The following is a 17,292-nucleotide window of genomic DNA, read 5'->3' as shown; positions in this document are numbered from 1 at the left end:
ATTCTTACAGCGGTTCTGTGAAGTAGGCACAAACGAATCTCACAGAAATGATGCAAAACTGGGGGCCCTCCTCTCCTGTCTGACCGGCACAGATATGCTACCAGGAGAACTTAACTACCATAAATGCTCCACAGTACCACACACCAGAGGTTGCAAACTTGTATTTTGTCTTTGACTTATACAATGCCTTTTACATCTTTTTGAAAATTTAAATGCCAGCTTTAAAAAATCATGATATTTCACATAAAAATCCAGATTTCCAGCTTTTCTTTTTTTAAAAAAATTTTTTATTGGAGCATAGTTGACTTATGATGTTGTGTTAGTTTCAGGTGTATCTAGTTTTTCTTGAAAAATCAGAAGATCTGACATCAATGTCTGGAGCTGAGTACAGACTTATGACCAGCATACTCTACCACAGTCCCCACTCTGACTAGATCCTTTATGAAGGTCCCATGACAGGCCCGGAATATCTGAGTTTGTGCACCCACCCCTGTACAGACCAGGTATCATGAATACCGAATCCCTCCTTTGTGACCCTTTCATATGCACAGAGCTTACTCTGTTTGAATGCAACTTTGGGAATGTTTTGGAGACCTTTATGTAGATGAGAAAACAAGCCTTGGCCACTCCAGTCCATCTCTGGTGGATCTTAATTATTTGCAGCTACTTCCCGAGGGTAAAGGTAAAAAGCTTTTTTCTACCAGACTTCTCATAGGCCACTCCCTTCTGTTGTCTCCTCTGTTCCATTCTGGCCCCTTTGTTCGTTCATTAGAAATTCAGAACTTTTTTTTTTTTTAATACTTATGAAGGTGCTGGGACAGTGGCCTCAAATCATTTTTGGAATGAGATGGAGAATTTAAAAAATGCATTACTGGAATCCCACTTCCAAGTATATATCCAAAAGAACTGAAAGCAAGATCTCAAGGAGATGCGTGTATAGCCATGCTCAGAGCAGCATTATTCGTAATAGCTAAAAGGTGGAAGCAACCCAAGTGTCCTCTGATGGAAGAATGGATAAACAAAATGTGCTACAAACAATGTAATACTGTTCAGCCTTAAGGGAGGAAATGTATCAACCTCGAGGACATATGCTAAGTGAAATGACAATCACAAAGAGACACATACTGTGTGACTCCACTTACAGAAGGTATCTACAGTACTCAAATTCATAGAGACAGAAAGTAGAATGGTGGTTGCCAGGGGCATGGGTGAGGGGAAAGTAGAGAGTTGTTGTTCAATGGATATAAAGTTTCAGTTTTGCAAGATGAGTAAGTTCTAGAGATTTGTTACACAACCATGTGACTATACTTAACACTACTGAACTATACACTTAAAAATGGTTGATGGTAATTTTTTTTAACCAGTTTTTAAAAAAGTATTTTAATGCATCACTGGGTGTTAGGAGACCTGAGTTCTGCTAGAGGCTCCAACGCTGACTTGTGCGACCTTCGGCAAGGCACTCTCTGGAACTCAGGTCGTCTGCAAAATGCGAGGGTAGAAGAGAGAATACTAAAAACACCAACCTCAGTATGGGGCAGACGGATGTGACAGTGCTGTGTGAGCAACGGAACGCTCTGCAAGTATTAGATGTGGTCATCAACTCAAACTGTGGTCTCTTGTGGTGACTTAAAATTAGATTAAAAAAAAAAAAAAGTCGAAGGTCTGTGTCAAGTGCCAGAACCTTACAGAGGAAAGAACGAGAGCCTGCCCTCAAACTGCTCACTAGTGGAAAAAATAAAAACAGAACTAGAAAAAAATTTACAATATAATGTGTCACAGGTCAGCCTAACATATGCCAGATTCAAATACATACAACTTAACTTCCCTATTTAATGGGATGAAGGTTGGGTATACACTACATGTTGTTTGGGTAAATCAAAAGTCTCAAATTAGTTAGAACACAAGTTTAAAGCCTGATAATCTTTTCAAGGTGTTTAGTCTAAAAAAGAAAAAAAATGTGTGTGTGTATTGCTTAGACTCATTTTTTACTGATATTTTAATTCAACAATTAATTTAATCTATTAATGTATTAATTTACTAATTGAATTTAATTAACTTAACTCCCATTTAAATGAAAGAAGCCCTGGGTAGTTGGAACAAAGAGCACTCCTGCTGGCCGGAATGCAGTCTACAAGGAGGAAAGCCCATAAGTGCTGGGGTTGGTGGAGATCAACATCCATGCTCTGTTGACACAATTACGCCTCCATAAATATTATCCACAGCCAAGCTAGTCTACTATGATTAAGCTTTGTTTCTTTCTCAGTTTTTTAAAACATTTTTTTCCTGGAGTTAATCATTAATTCAAAACAAAACAGAACAAAAAAATTTTTTTTTTGCTTAGTTTTCCATGTCCCTATAATGAATTTATTCTCCACCATCACCAGAGGTGTAAATTTTTCCTCTATTCATTTCATCTGATTTCTTGGAGACGTCCCTTCTGTCCTCCTGCCCCAGTCCTGATTACTCTCAAAGGCCGGCAGCCAGGTTATGTCACCCTGGGATTTCCTTTCATCATCATCTTGAAGATTCTCTTCATTTCTCACCTCTGTTGAATATCCTGTTTCCAGGATCACGTCTTCCTGTTTCTTGGTTTATTCTCATTTTGGTGTACCACATCCTCCAGACGTTTCCTGAGAAAGGGCATATGGGTAGGAAGCAAAATTTTTTAAGATTTCACGCATCTGAAAATATGCTTACTTTACTGAATTCACAATTTGGCTAATTCATAAAGTTATAGGTCATAAATAATTCGAAAGCATTCCTCCACCACCTTCCAGCATGGCTGATGGGAAGCATGGTACCATTCTGACGGCTGTTCCTTTGAATGTTAACCACTTTTTCTCTCGGAAGTTTTTAGTAACCTTCCTCTATTTACTCGATGACCTGAAATTTCTGATTTCTTTTCCATCCATTATGTTGGGAACTCAGTGGGCTTCTCATTCTGGAGATGTAGGCCATTTAGTTTTGATTTGATTTTTTGAATTATTCCTTCAATGACTGCTTCCCCTCCACTTTTCTCTATTTCTCTGTAACTCCTCTTAGTTGAATGTTAATCCTCCTGGGCTACTTCTAGCTTTCAAAAATCTTTTCATGCCAATTTTCCAGGTTATTTTTTCGGGGAGGGCCAGTCTGCGCAGCCTGTGGAATCTTAGTTTCCCGACCAGGGATCGAACCCGGGCCCTTGGCAGTGAAAGCGCAGTCCTAACCACTGGACCGCCAGGGAATTCCCCAGCGTTTTTTTTAAAAAAGGATATATTCTCAATTTTATCTTCCAACCCTTTGATTGAAGTTATTGGTTATCATATTCTTAAGCTCTGTCTTATTCCTTTTTTTTTTTTTTTAGGAATTCCTTTATTTTTATTATTTATTTATTTATTTCTACCTGTGTTGGGTCTTCGTTCCTGTGCAAGGGCTTTCTTTCTCTAGTTGCGGCAAGCGGGGGCCACTCTTCATCACGGTGCACAGGCCTCTCACTATCGCGACCTCTTGTTGCGGAGCACAGGCTCCAGACGCGCAGGCTCAGCAGTTGTGGCTCACGGGCCCAGTTGCTCCGCGGCATGTGGGATCTTCCCAGACCAGAGCTCGAACCCACGTCCCCTGCATTGGCAGGCAGATTCTCAACCACTGCGCCACCAGGGAAGCCCCTATTTATCTTTTTATAAATTTATTTTTATTTATTTATTTTGGCTGTGCTGGGTCTTCGCTGTGGCATATGGGCTTTTCATTATGGTGTGTGGGCTAAGTTGCGGTATGTGGGATCTTAGTTCCCCAACCGGGGATCGAACCCGGGCCCCCTGCATTGGAAATGTGGAGTCTTAGCCACTGGACCACCAGGGAAGTACCTATCATCTTTTTTTTTTCTCAATATTTACTTATTTTTGGCTGCACTGGGTCTTAGTTGCAGCATGCAAACTCTTACTTGTGGCATGCATGTGGGATCTAGTTCCCTGACCAGGGATTGAACCCAGGCCCCCTGCATTAGGAGCTCAGAGTCTTAGCCACTGGACCACCAGGGAAGTCCCCTCTTTTTTTTTTTTTTTTTTTTTAATTATAGGGACAGGAGATGGATCAGCAGGGGTGAGAAGAGGGTGTTTTAATTAATTTATTTATTTATTTATGGCTGTGTTGGGTCTTCGTTTCTGTGCGAGGGCTTCCTCTAGTTGTGGCAAGCGGGGGCCACTCTTCATCGCGGTGCGTGGGCCTCTTCACTATCGCGGCCTCCCTTGTTGCGGAGCGCAGGCTCCAGACACGCAGGCTCAGTAATTGTGGCTCACGGGCCCAGTCGCTTCGCAGCATGTGGGATCTTCCCAGACCAGGGCTCAAACCCGTGTCCCCTGCATTGGCAGGCGGATTCTTAACCACTGCGCCACCAGGGAAGCGCCCCCCCCCACCCCATCATCTTTTTAAGTTATACTTTGTTTTGTTCTGGTCTCTGTGCTGTTTCTGTATCCTCTAAGTTCCTTTGTTCTTGTTTATTTGTTTGGTCTTTGTCTTTCATGTTAGAGATTTTCTTCAACTACCTGGTAATCTTTGACAGTCCATTCATGTTTAAGACTGAGGCACTAAAGTTTTCTGGAAGCTCTGTGTTCTGAGACAGAGCTTCGCAGTTGGACATTACTATAGCGAGCTGACTTTCACTTGGGACTCTCAGCTCTTAGTGGGTTGAATAGTGTCCCCACCAAAAGATATATCCACATCCTAATCCCCATAATCTGTGAATGTGACCTGATTTGGAAAAAGGGTCTTTGCAAGTGTAACTAAGTTAAGGATTTTGAGATAAGACCACCCTGGATTATTGGGTGGGCCCCAAACCCAATAACAAGTGTCCATAAGAGATACACAGAGGAGAGACAGCGAGAAGAGGAGAAAGTGATGTGAAGGTGGAGGCAGACTGGAGTGATGATGTTACATGCCAAGGAACACCTGGAGCCACCAGCAGCTGGAAAAGGCAAAGAAAGCAATGCTTCCTAGAGGCTCCAGAGGCGATGTGGCCCTGCCGACATGTTTTCAGACTTGATGGATTTCAGACTTCTGACTTCCAGAACTGAGAGAGAATCAACTTATTTTGTTTTAAGCTACCAAGATTTTGGTAATTTGTTATAACAGCCCTAGGAGACTAATACAGTATCTATAGGTATTTCTTCTTGAGCTGGTCAGTTTTCCCAAAGGATCCTCCAATCTACTGATTGTAGGGTGTTAGCCTGGCTAGGAGAATCTTAGGGCCAAGTGTGACAAGGGGGCCAGGTCGCACCATCTGTCATGTAGGTTTGTTTCAGCTATGCTTAGCATCCCAGAGTTCAGATTCTTTCTAGATTAGTTTAACCTTTCTTTCCTTCTTCTTTTTTATAAATTTATTTATTTACTTCTGGCTGCGTTGGGTCTTCGTTGCTGCACGCGGGCTTTCTCTAGTTGCGGCGAGCTGGGGCTACTCTTTGTTGTGGTGCGCGGGCTTCTCATTGCAGTGGCTTCTCTTGTTGTGGAGCACAGGCTCTAGGCATGCAGGCTTCAGTAGTTGTGGCACGCGGCCTCAGTAGTTGTGGCGCACGGGCTTAATTGCTCTGCGGCATGTGGGATCTTCCTGGACCAGGGCTCGAACCTGTGTCCCCTGCATTGGTGGATTCTTAACCACTGCACCACCAGGAAAGTCCCTAGATTAACCTTTCAACAAGGTGTATTAATCGTGTTTTCAAAAATTTTCTGTATTTGACATCTTGACATCTTGGGGCTTTGCTAGCCCTGGACAGACTAGCCCTCCCAACACTAGCCAATTCTTAGAGATAGTAAACCATTCTCCTGCCAGTGCACCTTTTATGTATAAACCAACCGATCCAAAACCCTTACTCCAACCACCTACTTTACCAGGCTCTCACAATCAGAGTCACTATTCCTCTGCCCTATCAACCCAGGGCCAGATACCAGACAACTAGAGACAGTCCCTATGCCCACTGAAATTATTAAACTAGCCAATCCTAAGCCTGCTTACCCAGCTTCACCTGTTCCTGCCTGTGGAAACCAAAATAAAGGCTCTGGCCAAGCTGTATATCCATGCAATGGAATACAATGAAAAGGAATGAACTATTGCTATGTGCAACAATGCTGATGAATCTCAAAAAATAAATAAATAAATAAAACACTGAGCAAAGGAAGCTAGGCACAAAAGAGTATATGCTGCATGATTTTATTTATAGCTTTTTTTTTTTTTTGGCTACGCTGAGCGGCACGTGGGATTTTAGTTCCCTGACCAGGGATCAAACCCGTGCCCCCTGCGTTGGAAGCATGGAGTCTTAACTACTGGACCACCAGGGAAGTCCCTAGAATCCTTTAAAAATGCAAAAGAAAGATGGCAGAAAGCAGACTGTGGTTGTAAGATGGAGGGTTGACTGCAAAGGGGCATAAGCTGTGGTACTGGTAAACTGGTTCTAAAAAAATTTTTTAAAGCCCTGATTTGTGGCGCTTTACCAATTTTTGTGGTGTAAATATTCCCACCATGGTCAATTTTTTTTTAAATAAATTTATTTATTCATTTATTTAATTTTTGGCTGCATTGGGTCTTCGCTGCTGCACGTGGGCTTTCTCTAGTTGCAGCGAGCGGGGGCTACTCTTTGTTGCGAGGCGCAGGCTTCTCATTGTGGTGGCTTCTCTTGTTGCAGAGCACAGGCTCTAGGCGCGCGGGCTTCAGTAGTTGTGGCACACAGGCTTCAGTAGTTGTGACTCGTGGGCGCTAGAGTGCAGGCTCAGCAGTTGCGGCACACGGGCTTAGTTGTTCCGCAGCATGTGGGATCTTCCCGGAACAGGGCTCGAACCCATGTCCCCTGCATTGGCAGGTGGATTCTTAACCACTGCGCCACCAGGGAAGCCCACCACCATGGTCAATTTTGAGCTACTAATGTGATATCACTAAATGTAGATTTGAGAAGAGATGTACATAAAATTGGTTCTCCTGAGCTGGTACTAGGGTACTAGCCACCTTCAGCAGGCCACTACAGAAAGAAACAAAGGCGATGAAAATGTCCCGTATCTTGTTTTGGTCATAGCATGGGTTTATACCTTTGTCAAAATTTATCAAACTATACCCTTAAAATGGATGCACGTTATTGTCTGTAAATTATACTTTAAAAATTGATTATAATGTTTCAAATGAAATATCCGCAATAATCAAAATGCCCAGTAAGAAGGGACTGGTCATGTTATTATCTGTCTTCTTGACAGAATATGATGCAGCCATTCAAACAACTGATAAAATTTTAGCAACATGGCAAAATGCGTTGCTATATTATGTTTTGTGAAAACGGCAGAATAGAAAATTTCATTTTTACCATGTGTTTGCCTATGCAAATTCTGTGGGCAGAGGGACAATGTTCGGCTGTTTTTTTCTTTTGGCCACGTGGCATGCGGGATCCTAGTTTCCTGACCAGGGACTGAACCCTTGCTCCCTACAGTGGGAGCGAGGAATCCTAACCACTGGACCGCTAGGGAATTCCACCCCCCCTTTTTTTTTTCTTTTTTTTTAATGAGTTAATTTTTTTCTTTGTATTTATAAGCAGTAGATAGCAAAATGGTTGAGAGCCCAGAATCTGCAGCTGGACTGCCTGGGTTAGGCAAATCCCAGGTGTTACTTCCCAGGTGGGTGACCTTGAACAACTTACCTAACCTCTTTTGAGTCTTAGTTTCTTGACTATAAAAAGGGCATAATAATAGTACCTATCTCATAGGGTTGTTGTGAAGATTAAATGAGTTAATATATGTAACGAGCTTAGAACAGTACAAAGAGTAAGGGCTTTATAAATATTAGCTATTATTCTTATGAGGCAATGATACTGTTTGGACAATAAACTAACTATGTGGAACATAGGAATTTATAAAACATCTGACCTCAAGGAGCAGTGGTTCTCAACTGCAGGAGTAGGAGAGTGATTTTTGCCACGAGGGGAAAATTAGCAAGGTCTGGAGAGATTTTTCTGGGTTTGAGGGGGTGTGCTATTGGCAAGGATGCTGCTAAAGAATCCTGCAGTGCACAGGACAGCTCCCCACAACAAAGAATTATTTGGTCCAAAATACTAATGGCACCAAGGTTGAGAAACCTTGAGTTATAGCCTAATAGGGGACAAAAGATACGTGTATACAAAATGTACAAATGTGAGATAACAGAAAAAACATATATATATTAATCTCTGCCCCCGGTTCCTGGCACATTTACCCCATCCCTGACACAGGGCTCCTGAAACCCTTGTAAATTTCAAGTGCTAATACTAGGAGCATCTTTTGTTCTAATAAGGTGACTCTGGCTGGGCTCCTGGATGGCAGCTGGTCACCAGAAAGACCAAGCCATAATTAGAAGCTTGGAATTTTCAGCCCTGCCTCTTACCCCCAGCTTCTCTAAAGAGGGCAGAGGGGCTGGAAATGGAGTTAATAATTGATCATGCCTACATGAGGAAACCCCTATAAAAATCCTAATAGTACGGGGTTCGGGAGCTTCCAGGTGAGTGAACACCTGGGGGGTGATGCACCCCAACTCCATGGGGACAGCAGCTCCTGTGCTCAGAGCCTCCCAGACTTCACCTTATGTATGTATCTCTTCATCTGGCTGTTCATCTGTATCCTTTATCATATCCTTTAATAAACTGGTAAATGTGTTTCCCTGAGTTTTGTGAGCCACTCCAGCAAATAAATAGACCCCAAGGAGGAGGTCATGGAGGCCTCAGATTTGTAGCCAAGTCAGACAGAAGTTCTGGGTCACCTGGGGGCCTGCTACTTATAATTGGCATCTGAAGTGGGGGGCAGTCTCATGGGACTGCGCCCTTAACTTATGGGATCTATCTCCAGGTAGACAGCGTCAGAATTGAGTTAAATTGACCCTCAGTATCAGAGAATTGCTTGGTGGGGGAAAATCCTCATATATCTGATGTCAGAAACTGTTGTGAGAATAAAGGAGACACACAACAGGAAGAGAGCTGGGTTTTCCCCAAAACAACAAAGCAGGTAATCAAAATTGAGTATGTACTCAATTAAATAAAGAAAAAAAGAACAGAAGATTAGAGGAGCGCTGGCCCAGAACACAGGATTCCCTGTAACACCTGGCCAGGAAAAGAGGCCTCAGTGATCCTCAGGGTTTGTGATCCACTGGGCGTACTTCAATGATTTTCAATTTTTACCTTATTCTACTGGTACTTTTTAAAAAGCTTAAGTCAACGTTAAAAGGCTTCACTTACTTCTCCATTGCGCTACCAGTATGAAAACCCATTCAGAGCCGGTCCAAATATGTTTAGTTCATACTAATTTTTAACGCAACCTGACAATGAGCTGAACCAATTTAAAATTCTTGAAAGTACATTTTTTTTTTTGGGGGGGTTGACAAAAATGTTACATAGTAATACTTCAATTTTCATTTAAAATTGAACTACGTTGAGAACTATGCCAGTATTTCAGTGGTGGATGTAATTTGGGATTACAGGTGATTTCTGCTTAACTCTTCATGCTTTTCAAACTTCTCCAGTGAGAAGCATGTATTACTTTGATAATTAGAAAAAGAACAAAGGAAAAAAATAAAGGAGGACTGAATAAATGAAAGGAGAAAACGGCTGAGGGTGTCTGGTCTGTCTCCAGACTCTTTGGCAAACACAGAAGGGGGCAGGGGTAAGACTAGACAATCTGCTCCACTTCCTTCGCATCTCTTGGAGGCCCTCCTAACTCAGGATCCAGGAAGCTTTTATCTCTATATTGCCTTTTTTCTTCTTCTTCTTCCTTCTCTCTCTGTCCCCAGTACTGAGTGCCTTTCTGCTTTGGGGTGGGGGGGATACAATTTTTAAAAAAATCACCTATTGGGACTTCCCTGGCAGTCCGGTGGTTAAGACTCCGCGCTTCCAATGCAGGGGGCGAGGATTCGATCCCGTGTCGGGGAACTAAGATCCCACATGCCATGCGGCATGCCCCCAGTACCCCCGCCAAAATAAAATCACCTATTTTCAGAGAATTGTTTATAGAGGCTTGGTTGTGCCAGGTGCTGCAGGGCCCTTGCCCTTGAGCTTGCAAATCCTTCTCCAGACTTTCTCCTTACCCCTTTCCCTTGATTTTTAAAAACTAATTTTTTAAATATATTTTTTGATCAAAAAAGTAATACTTGTTCGCTGAAGAAAAATCGGAATGTACAGAGAAGAACAAAAAATGAATATAAAAATCATCTGTAATCCTACCACCCACAGACAGCCATTATTAACATTTGGTTTATACATTCCCAGTCTTTTCCCTATTCATGAATACACAGGTATAATACATGATTCCCTTCTTTGAACCAAACAGGACATCTATGTGCAATCTGCAAAACTTTTTGAGGTATACCATACATACAGTCAGTGCAAAAAATGCATGACTCTTAGGTGTACCTCTTGATGAAATTTTCACATAAGTACCTACAATATTTTAACTTGTTTTCTGTACTTGGCAAGCTACTATGAACACTTCCCACACGATTAAATTATCTTCTACAGCATAATTTTTAATGGCTAACTACAATTATAACAGTCCATCACACTAATGTATTGTAACTTATTTAACCAATCCATCACTGTTAGGTATTTAGGTTGTTTTCAGTTGTTAACCACTGCAGTAGTTTCCTATCACTACTGTAACAAATTACTACAATCTTAGTGCTTAGAGCAACACAAATTTATTCTCTTACAGTTCTGAAAGAAGTCTAAAATGGGTCAGCAGAACTGTGTTCCTTCTGGAAGCCCTAAGGCAGAATCTGTTCCTTGCCTCTTCCAGCTTCCAGAGGCTGCCAACATTCCCTGGCTCATGGCCCCACATCACTCAGGCTTTTACCTCTGCCATCACATCTCCCTTTCTGACTCTCATCCTCCTGTCTCCTTCTTCTAAGGACCTTTGTGTACACCGGGTCCACCCAGACAATCCAGGATAATCTCCCCACCGCAAAATCCTTAATTTAACCACAGCTGCAAAGGCCCTTTTGCCAGGTAAAGTAACATATTCTTGGGTTCCAGGGATTAGCACGTGGATATCTTTTGGGGAACATTATTCAGACCACCACAGCTATGAACAGTCCACTCTCCCACTTCTTTTTCTACCTCTGCTGTTCCTTCTTTTCTCCCTCTCACTTTTAGTGTCTACTAGTTTGTAACCCCATTTCCAGTTCCAAAATCTTTTGCTTTTCTTTCTCTCTTTATAGAATGTTAAGACATAATTTATCCTTGGGAGCTCAGTGATTGTTTCTGATCTATTGACTTCTAACTTCTTCTTTCCCAAGCACCAGCCTTTCTCCCAAATCCCAATCAAGAATGTAGTTTCTGGGAATTCCCTGGTGGTCCAGTGGTTAGGACCCAGAGCTTCCACTGCCGGGGGCCCAGGTTCAATCCCTGGTCAGGGAACTAAGATCCCTCAAGCTGGGCGGCCCAGCCAAAAAAAAAAAAAAAGTACAGTTTCCCTTGATTGTCCCCTTATGACCTGAAAGACTAAATGTTTCTAAAACTGGATACACACGACCCCTCCCCCAACCTCTACCCCACCTTTCTGCACCAACTCAGCTCCTATACATGGTCTTGTTTTTAAAATGATTACTCTCAAAAATACTCAAGGCTGTGAGGATCCTGTCAGAAGAACTGATGTAGAAAGTATATGCATATGGGCTTACTTTATTCAAGTTAACGTCAAGGGCCAAGAACCAGGACTGCAGCTCAGGTCGTGCTTAATATGGAATGAAAATCGAACCAGAGGTAGAAGGGTGTATCATCTGCCTGGTTCAGTGCAAAGCAACAACCACTGCTTAAGCATTTTCACCGTGAGCCAGGCACTGTGCTAGGCACTGGAGATGTAAAGGTGAGCAAGACATATCTCTGTTCTTCACGACTTCTCATTCAGACGGAGTCCTTTTTTCCCGTCATGTACTCTGTGTAGCGGCCTTATATGTACTGGAAAATATTTTTTAGGGTTTATTTGAAACTGTGTAGATGAAGTCTTGAACAAAAATAGCAAGGTCTCTGACTTCAGTAAAAGGTTTTGGTGTTCCTTTAGACAAAGTGGAAATTTCCCATTTCCTGGTGAAATTTCTTAAGAAGTGGCATTTTCTTATTTAATCCATTTGAAGTAGGTACCTTCCCTTTATTATTCCAAATTCTTAAAATTATACTTTTTATAAATTGTACAGTAGTTAACATTTGGTAGTATTTGTCTTTTTAAGGTTACTAGTGTACATGTAAGAAAATTATAGCTTATTAAAAACTTTATGAAAGAGTTAAAAAAAAAAAACAAAAAAAAACTCAAGGCTGGAGACCTAGGACTCACCTTTCATTCTTCTCTCTCCTCTGTCTCTAATCAGCCACTAAATCCCATCAATTATTTTGTGACTTAGCATTCCTCTAATATTCACCTAATATCTTGGCTGTTGCTAGAGTGTGTAATCAGAGGATTTTCTCCCCATCCAAACCATACTGGTTGTATGGGGGTGGATTATCCTCTCCTCCAGGAAGCCCTCTTTGACTGCCCCTTCCTGGGATACCATCTCCTCCTTCTAGAAAAAAAAACCCATAATTAAGTGTCCACTATGTGCTCAGCTTTTCAACCATCTTAAAATTTAATCTTTAAAGTATGGTTTTAATGTTTACAAATGAGGAAACTGAGAAGCTAAGTAACTTATGCAAAGTAACAGAGCTAGTAGATGGCAGAACTTGAACCCCAGCCTGACCAACTCCAATGCCAAGCTTTTTGCCTCTATTCCACATGACCTCCCTGGAGTTAACGCCCGTGGTTTAAAAGTTGCCTGTTCATTAAAATCACCTGGCGCGGGGGGGGGACTTCCCTGGTGGTCCAGTGGTTAAGACTTCGCCTTCCAGTGCAGGGGGTGCGGGTTTGATCCTTGGTCGGAGAGCTAAGATCCCACGTGCCTTGTGACCAAAAAACCAAAACATAAAACAGAAGCAATATTGTAACAAATTCAATAAAGACTTTAAAAATGGTCCACATCAGAAAAAATAAATAAATAAATAAAATCACCTGGGGGACTGATTCTGAAGCCCCACACCAGAGCTACTAAGATTCTCTGAAGGTGGAGCCCAAAAATCTACTTTTAAAAATTTCTATACTCATCATATGACATATTTCATTATTTATTACTGATCAGTATGCTTAAAATACATGCTTTATTCCACCAACTAGGGGAGGAGGTACTGTCCTATTCATCTTTGTGACCCATCCAGTACCTTTATAGAACAGGCACTCAAAAATATCTGTTGGTTATTTAAATGCTAAATAAACTATGAGGTATACTGTGAGCTACACTGTAATAAGAGTTCAGAGGATAATAACAATAATAACAGCTAGCACTTACTGAACCCTCATCATATGCCAGGCCCTCACTGTTCTAAGAAATTTACATGTATTAACTTCTTAGGACTTTGCAATAATCCTACAAGGCAAGAACAGGACACAATTTGCAGGACCCCTTGTTCAAAAATTATTAAGAATTTCAACATGGTGACAGCAGAGCATTAAACCAAGTGAGGGGCCAGCATTTCTAAGCACCTGTGTGACTGTATAGGTCTCACACCTATAAGCCAACTCTGGCTAAAACTATTACCTCCATTTTACAGCTGAGGAAACTGAGACACAAAGATATCAAATAAGCATTCCCAAGATCACACTGTTAGTAAGTGAAGATATAAATGTGCACTACCTTAGTTACAGAAGGCTTCATTGCAAACTCTATATTTACATAGTTCTCCAATCCTTCAAGGTTCAGCTCAAAGCCCCCTTGTCTACTAAGTACTCTCACAAGCCAGGAAAAAAATCTCTCCTCCTCCTCCTCTATTTTAGCTCCATGACAGCATTTGGTTTGAACCTTTCTTATGGACTTTATCACATCCCCATGTTATACCTGAAATAACCTGGGAGGTGGGGGTACATCTAATAAATTCATGTAGTTGAATGAATGAACAAAGAAACAAACTTGTGCATGACTTGAAGACTGGGAGAGACGAGGAGGGAACCTAGGCAGGGGACAGGCCTAGGATAGTGCTGAGCACTCATGCAGGATGAAATGATATGACTGGCTTGATCTGACCAATGGTACACATGGGCGCTAGTGTGGATAACACTGGAAAAGACGGTGAAGTTAAGTTTTAAAGCGGCTTTTACAAAGCTAGACCATCACTTCTCACGGGCCATAAGGAGGAGTTGCATGTACCCCTCTGAGGTCAGCCAGCTTTGCTCAGGAGGAAAAGGCATCAGGTCATAGCGTGATTGCTTCTCCCCTCGCAGACAGTCTCCTCACACATAAGCACCATGGGTTAGTGGGGGGACTGAGCTGGAGAATGCCATCTGATCTCATCCATTCACCAATTCATTGTTCAACAGATAGTGGTGAACAACTCCCGGCATAAGACACTTGCACCCGAGCACTTTCACAACTCCCATTCATGCTCAGATCACCCAATGGTGTGGCAGAGATTCTCCCATTTCACAAGACTAAGAGGTTAAGTAACTTGCTCAGGCTCAGACAGCAGGAAGTGGCAGAGTAAGACTGAAATCCACTTTCTCTCTTTAATTTCAGAATTTGTTCATTGGACATGAATATTCCTGTTATAGAGAATAGCATGTTAAAACCCATGGACTCCATACACAGCTCAAGAAATACAACCTGAAGCCCCAGGGTACCTCTCCACATTCACTAAACCACATGGCCTCCAATTCCTCCTACTTGGGAAACACTGCAAATGGCATCACCATCTGGAAATCTAGCAGGCACCAGTGACACCTCCCTCTCCTCCAATCAATTACCAAGTTCAATACCTATCTCAATTTCCACTCTTCCTTCTACCTTTCTGCTTTCTACAAGTATCAGCTCATATCTGGATTACTGCAATGGCCTCCTAACTGGTTTCCTTGCATCTGCTCTTCCCTCGTTCCAGTCTTAATCTTCACATTGCAACCAACGACCTTTTTAAAACCTTTGAGTAGCTGCCCTCTGGTCTTAGGATACAGACAAAAGCATCTGCATGGCATGCGAGGCTCTCACATGGTCTTTCCCTTACTCAACACTCTAGCTTTATCTCAATCCCTTGTTCCCTGTATTTTGGGTGTGCTGGCTTTCTTGCAAGTTTCTTATAATCCCCGAGCTCCCTCCCACCACAGGGCCTTTGCACATGTTTGTTCGTCCCTTCTCCACCTGAATAACTCTTCCCTTTCTCAAGTACGTTTTCCCTGAGCCTCCTGGCTGGGTCATTCTTTGGTGGCTCTCACTTTTACAACTTTACATCTGTTTGTGAGATTAATTGATTAAAGTCTTTCTTCCCTAATAGGCCAAGGGCCAAGAACCACTCGCTTCGTACAAACTACATGCTAAATAGATAATAGCCAATGTATATACAACATATACAAGATGCCAGGCAGTGTTACTAGCTCTTAACATGTATCAACTCACTAAGACCTCCTAAAAGTTGTGTATGAGACAGGTACAATTATTAGCCCCACTTTACATAAAGCAAAGAAAATCACACAAGCTAAGAAGTGGCAGAGTTGGGTTATGAACTCAGGCAGTCAGTTTCTGGAATCTGAGTGCTAAGCACTCACATTATAGCGCCCAGTAGCATCTGCTGAATGCATGACAGTGTTGGCTGTTTTTGATAGGGACTACATAGCACCTATCTTACTTAGCTCAACTAAAAAATCATTTTAGTTGGCTGTGGTGAGGACCTTATGTTTGACTAGAACTTTGCTGCAAAACATTTATCTTCCCAGCATTTTATTCCAGCTACTTTAAAAATCCATTTCCCCTCACTGGTAGTATCATGACTGATGTTGAGCAGAGGAGGTGTCTCAGCAAACTGATAAGAGGACAGGAGAAACTTGGCTTGGAGTGAAACAGACTTGCGGATCATCTGTAGTATGGGTAATCCTCATAAAGACAATACAAAGATTTTGATGGACGTCATCTCACTTAACCTTCATTGATTCCTAATAAAGTTACACACACAGGGCAGTTCTTCATCAGCTGATAGATGAAGCAAAAGGCTGAGATTAAAAGGACTGCTAAACCACAGGAAATCAACTAGTCACAGGATGGGTAAGGAACGGTGTCCCCACACTTCCAGCTTTAGAACTCCAGATATTTCTGGCAGAGAAAGATCTCGTCTTCCTTTAAGGAATAAAGGTAGGTGGCCAACCTTTCCTAATTCTTTTTTTGTGTGTGCGCTGCGTGGCTGGCAGAATATCAGTTCCCCAGCCAGGGATTGAACCCAGGCCACGGCAGTGAAAGCGCGCAATCCTAACCACTAGACCACCAGGAAACTTCCTAACTTGGTTGGAACTTCTCAGCAAGGACAGAGTTGCTCTTAGGCTTTCCCAGTATGGCTAGAGTAGGGCAATTTTTCCACAAGCTGAAGCTATACAGTAAAGAGCTCTATAAGCTAGCTGCATCCAATTAACCCTAGATCAATATGGTGAAAATGTAACAATTCTGGAAATTCTTCACCTGGAGCCCCTGTACCAATGCAAGGGGAAGTCAAGAAACTGTACGCACATTTTCTTTATGTGCACTTTGCTAAGGAAAAGCTTTCATTAGTTTCTTTGAGGGCTTATAACTAAAAAAGGCTAAGAACCACGATCCTTTATGCCTGTACACACATTATTTCTGGTTCACGGTTGCGCCTTTATAAAAGGGCCACCTTCGCAGGATGAAACATTTCTATTCTTTCAAGTACCTGATAGCTAAGAATGAGGGTGTAAGAGGAATCCAATTGTCCAAACCACATAAGTTAGACCTAATAACAGCACAGGCCTCAAACTATAAATAGGTCTAAAGGAACTGCATTAGCATTCACCTCCTTGGAGGAGATGCGTGTAAGGCCAAGAGCAGTCAGGAGCGCTTGAGTCCAGTCCCAATAAGGCCACTAACCGGCTGAGTAACCTTGGACAAGGTGCATACCCTCTCTCGGCTTCAGTTTCCACATCTGCAAATTGGAAGTTGAACCGCATGGTCTTCAAGGTCCTTCCCAGCCGAGAGCCTGGTACCAAGTAGGCCTAGCCAATAAAGCAGCTTCCTGTGGGCGCGGTGCAGGGTTTTAACGGTCCCCCTCCCCCGCTCGAGCCCGCGAAACCCTCTTCAACACGCCCCTCGGAGTGACGGCGCTTTCCCAACCGCAGCCCGGACACGGCTCCGCCCCTTCCCGGGGGCGTCCCGTCGTGCACTGCGCCGGGCTTCCAAAGCGGCGGGGCACCTCCCGCCTTTCCGACGCCTCGACCCCAAACTCCTCTCCCCAGTATTTTAGGGTGCCCTATCCTATCAAC

General features: G+C 42.6%; 1 long non-coding RNA gene across 1 annotated transcript; it reads right to left on the bottom strand.

Annotated features, from left to right (window-relative positions):
• LOC137755423 (uncharacterized) lies at positions 1–17,162 on the bottom strand. The gene is made up of 4 exons (XR_011072014.1): positions 16,931–17,162; positions 12,787–12,893; positions 2,544–2,630; positions 1–1,479 (listed from the first exon to the last, which is right to left on the bottom strand). It is a non-coding gene; the product is annotated as an uncharacterized lncRNA (long non-coding RNA).
• Between the last annotated feature and the right edge of the window lie 130 nt (positions 17,163–17,292).

The sequence above is a fragment of the Eschrichtius robustus genome, chromosome 20 (genome assembly GCF_028021215.1).
Source record: "Eschrichtius robustus isolate mEscRob2 chromosome 20, mEscRob2.pri, whole genome shotgun sequence".
In the NCBI taxonomy this organism is placed as follows: domain Eukaryota; kingdom Metazoa; phylum Chordata; class Mammalia; order Artiodactyla; family Eschrichtiidae; genus Eschrichtius; species Eschrichtius robustus.
Note: the sequence above shows the minus strand (reverse complement) of the source record. Positions and strands in the feature narration are given on the sequence as shown.